Source organism: Oreochromis niloticus, linkage group LG2, assembly GCF_001858045.2.
Source record: "Oreochromis niloticus isolate F11D_XX linkage group LG2, O_niloticus_UMD_NMBU, whole genome shotgun sequence".
Classification (NCBI taxonomy): domain Eukaryota; kingdom Metazoa; phylum Chordata; class Actinopteri; order Cichliformes; family Cichlidae; genus Oreochromis; species Oreochromis niloticus.
Genome location: NC_031966.2, coordinates 34,524,670 through 34,529,804, shown reverse-complemented (window position 1 = coordinate 34,529,804; position 5,135 = coordinate 34,524,670). Strand labels below are relative to the sequence as shown.

Sequence of the window (5,135 nt, the reverse complement as noted above, 5' to 3'; positions counted from 1 at the left end):
GTTGCTATCAGTGTGTGAAGAGTGGGAGAAGAGGGTTGCATTGACAATCCAACACAATGGGCAGCACATTGAACACATTTTATAAGTGGTCAGAAACTTGTAAATAACTCATGAAAGAATAAAGTTACGTTGAAACCAAGCACACCATTGTTTTTCTTGTGACATTACCAATAAGTTTGATGTGTCACATGGCCCTCTTCCTATTGAAAAAACAAAAGTTGTATCCAAGATGGCCGACTTCTAAATGGCCACCATGGTCACCACCCATCTTGAGGAGTTTGCCCCCTCACATATACTAATGTGCCACAAACAGGACTTTAATATCACCAACCATTCCCATTTTATTACAGTGTATCCATATAAATGGCCCACCCTGTAGATTGTACCCTTGTAGTGTGATGGTGCTGTGAACAAGTCTGCATTGTTTCAACAAACTGAAGGAAATGTGGAAACCTGGAGACATCTAATTTATTGAAAACAGGCACCAAGATGATTAGAACTCAATCATTGTAAAAACCTGGGCCCTAGAGAGTCTAAAAGTCCGTCGAGCTTTCTGGCTTGCCGTTATTATTGATCTTTTAAATTTTTGAACTAAGAAATCCTTGAATTATTTAAAATTCTTCTCAAATCAAGTTAGAACTGCCTGTTGTGTCATTTACCATTAAAGATGGCAACTTGTATCCAGTATCTTTATGGACAGTGATGGTGCACAATGTGACTGGCAGTGGTTTATCTCCGTAACATACCAGCAGTCCGACCAGACTGGGAGCTGTGTGGCACGGTTGTCTGAACAGCAGTGTTTAAACTTCTGTCTCTCAGGAATGAATTCTCTGAGGAATTAATGAACTCTCTGAGGTTGTGAGAATTACAACAGGCAAAACTCATCTTCCTTACTCTCTGGACTTGTTTTTGATAGACGTATATTCTCTGTCGTTTTTCCATCAGCTCCAGTTAAGCTTAATTCAGTTTTACTTGATATGATAAATCCAACTTTGCTGTCATGCCTTCTTCAGTAATACTTCCATGAATGGTGAGTTGGGTGGTTGTTGTCTCTGAACTAACCCTCCTACAAACTTGGCTGGTAGCAGTGGTAGTGTGGCCGAGTGGTCTAAGGCATTGGATTTAGGCTCCAGTCTCTGAGGAGATGTGGGTTCAAATCCCACCACTGCCATCACCTTCAAACTGAAGTATGATCCTGTTCTCTTATAGCAAAATGAATCCTATCAGGCTGGCCTGCACAGATGTGTAGAAGTCCTCCTGTCTTTTAAACAATCCCAAACTCAGACATCCCTCTACCAGGGGGGTGCTGTGAAATACACTCTACTGTGTGTCCTGGGTTTTTCTCTCAGTTGGACATCTGTTATCAAAGGTGTTTCTGTTTGTTACAGAAAAACAAACTAACAGTGCACACCTGCTTAAAAATATTTAGAAATATACTGTACATGTGATGCAGCATCTGAAAAGACGCTGCAGCCGAGCACTGACACAATTCAGAGCGACCCGACTTTCCAGTATTTTCATTGTTTACTGTCTGTAAATATTTCTGAAAACTATGTCAGACAAATGTAAATTATTCTAAAGTTTTTGATGCGTAAAATGCTAATAAACAATACATTATTTGACCTCTAATCCTTGTCCAGCAAGGTTCATACATGGAAGAGGGAAACACCACAGCCACACACCTGTGGGGGTGTAAATTGACCAGTCAGCCAGTGAAATTTGCCCCTTAGTGATGCTGTTGACCTTCCTGTCTTTAAGGCCCTTTCACATAGGACATGACACACATCTGCATGTGCGTCAACCTATCGTCCATGTTTAATTCACTGTGTGGCTGTAGGCTTCATTTGTATTTGTCAAGAAAAGGTACGTCACAGAGCGCAGCACGTGCCGTGTCCTATGTTAAAGGGCCTTTAGCCTTTAGATAATGCTGTGTGGATTGGGACCCATCAACAGTTTAATGTAAAGCTTAGTGTAGTGGAGTTTTAATCAGAAGCTTAATCGGTGTAATTGTCAGTCTGAATTACTGTGGTGTCGTAATGATGCAAATAATGGACGCAGGTTGATATCTTCAAGTGAAAAATAATGAAAAATATGAAACGAAATTTCTATCTGCAGTAGATGTTTTTAAATTTTTGAAAAGAAAAGTAAAAAAGCAGCATTTTGAACTTTAGCGAGGCTGTCACGTGCTGGGTCACAGAGGGAATTTACTTTGCAGAATGAAATGTGCTCTTTTCAGAGAAAACACTTATTTCTAAAAACTGTGACCACAGTTGTTACATGCATGAGCACTTTGAGCTTTCATCTGTTCTATGAAGGCGTCAGTGCAGAAAGAGGGACAAAACAAGTGGTTGCAATTGCTATGGCTGATGTTTACTCTCCACTGTGCTCCTGAGCATGACTCAAAATTTAGAACAAAACAATGAAAAATTAGTTTAGAGTTGTAAAAAATGTGAATTTTCCATTTACACTGATTTTTTTAGGGCTTCCAAGAGTTTCATTTGAGCTACAAACCTGTAATTCCCCATGGGTAATGTTACCACCGAGACCTTTATAGCCAATAAGCACAGGGACTCCCGCATCCTTCACAGACACAGACATCTGAGGCACACCTCCACTCTTTTTCCTCCTCGTCTCCCTGGTGGTTATCTCCTCCCCCACATTCATCTTCCCATCCTTCTCAAGGCCTTTCCCTCTAGACTCTTTTTTTCTCTTTATTTCTCTCTCTCTGCTAAACTGTCTCAGGCTGCTCGAGCCGGACATCGAAGACCACCTCTCCTCCCACACACATACACCTTTACTCGGAGCCCACGCACACACGGCGCACGACTCCCTTTCAAGTCTTCTTTTGAGTAACCCGAGTGCATTAATATGAATATGTGTCTCATTATGCCGCATTCAAGGTGCACATTCAAAGTTATCTGCCTGCCGCTCAAAAGGAAACATGAAAAAATGGTGCTTAACACTGAACAAAGAAAAATCTGAAGTACGGATGGAAGCAAAGGCTGCAAGGAAAAAAGAAAGGTAAACAACCAATATCTAAACTTTCTCTTGCTTTCATTAAAAGCTAATTTTATTATTAAATATGATATTCAGCTATTTGGTAGGGTCATATTGTTTTTATTCCTATAGATGTGTGAAAAATGTATAAAGTAAATCCAGTAGTATGTGTTTGTGTGATATTATGCACTCATCAGCGTGTTCATCTTTGTCTTCAACAAGGTGCTGGAAACATTCCTCAGAGATTTTGGTCTATGTTGACCTGCAGCATAACACGGTTGCTGCAGATTCATCTAGTATGCAAAACTCTCATTCCACCCAAATGTGCTCTATTAAGATAAGATAAGATGGCCTTTATTAGTCCCACAGGTGGGAAATTTGTTAGTATCAAATAGTCATGTTAGCCTGCAAGAAACAGCCATCAGAAGATGGGACTGTGGTCAGACAGGGATGGATGGACATGGTCAGTAACAATACTTACATAGGCTGTGGCATTTAAACAATGCTCTTTGATACTAAAGGGCCTCGAGTGTCAGAAGAACATATCCCCCAAATCATTGCTCCACCATCAGTACCAACCATCCAAGAGTTACAACAGAAATCAGACCTGGCAACATTTTTGTGTACACACAAAACAGGATTGTAGCATATTTCTATGCATGAGCACTGTAATTTAAATTATACACTGCAAAAACTCAAAATCTTACCAAGAGTATTTGTCTTATTTCTAGTCAAAATTATCTCATTACACTTAAAATAAGACAGAATCAGCTAAAGGGCAACATTTCAGTAAGCTAAAGGAACTTGTTTCAAGACTAAAACTAGACAAATTTCACTTGTTTCATTGGCAGATTTCTTCACTTATTTCAAGCTAAAATATCTTGTATTAAGGAAAAAAATCTGCCAATGAAACAAGTGAAAATTATCTAGTTTTTTTCTAGAAAAAATCATAGACAGACGTTTTTTTTCTTTAGAGGGTTAAATAAAGACCAATTTAACAGTGACTGTCGGGTCTGTAAGTGGTATATAAAACTCAAATCTCAGAAATTCAATAATATAACAATATAAATAGGAAGCCTTGCTTTCTAGAAGTAGATCATAATGGAAACGGGTGTAATAATAAATGAACTTGACCACGAATGGATCCCTGTGGCACACCTAAGGTCAATGGAGCAGGCGAGGTTTTTCACATTTTTAATGACAAATCTTTCTCAAAACTTGTCTGTATATATGTTACACATGTTTTACTTTCACAACAGGCTTGGTGTGTAAAGGCCTTAATGCAGAAGCTTCTGAAGTAAGCCTGGATTCTGGTGCTGTGGGCCTTTTTTTAAACATAATTAGGTTTTAAAGTTGGCTGAGTTGCCTGCTGTTGTGTCATTCCCTGCTCATACACTGTACACTGACACGTGACACCACAAAAGTCTGCCACACTCTGCCTTTAGTTCAGTTCCCTTCATGCATATTTTTTCCACCTAATACAAAAGTCAACCCTGGTAAATTTCTGCTGACGTCCTCATCTCTCTTATCTGAGGACCACCAGTGCAACCTGCACAAAATGCTCCCAGTTAAATCATGTGATGAGGGTTGTTCTCCAACAAAATGTGCAGGGATAATTGTTCTGGTTGGACACACTCTGCATCATTAATTAAAAGCTGAGGAATTATCAGACCATTGGTTCCAATTTGTCTTCCTGATTTTGAGGTAATGAGCCTCTTTCTTTATATTGCTCAATTTACTAGTCACACACATACTGTACACATGCGCACAAATAAACATGCCACACACACACACACACACACACACACACACACACACACACACACACCATTAAGTTAATTAACTAATACGTCTTTTCAGAGTCCGGTCGTATATATCACAGTGGATATAAAGTTACTCACAGGAGACAAAAGACAGTGCCGGCAAAAACAAAGACTTTTCAACAAACTTATCTTGTTTCTAAGGGGAGGAGAGGAGGAGGAGTCAGGGAATGAGAGAAAATGAGACCATGGAAACAGGCTGAACCTAGCTGCCATGGACTATTATGTCTGCGGTGGAAATTGCAAATCCCAGCTGTTTCAGTAGAATGGGACAGATGGACAGAGTGCAGAGGTATAGTTGGTACATGTGTGTTCTAA

General features: G+C 39.7%; 1 non-coding gene across 1 annotated transcript; it reads left to right on the top strand.

Moving 5' to 3' along the window:
- The first annotated feature begins 1,089 nt into the window (after positions 1-1,089).
- trnal-uag (transfer RNA leucine (anticodon UAG)) lies at positions 1,090-1,171 on the top strand. The gene has a single exon. It is a non-coding gene; the product is annotated as a tRNA-Leu (tRNA).
- Positions 1,172-5,135: the final 3,964 nt, after the last annotated feature.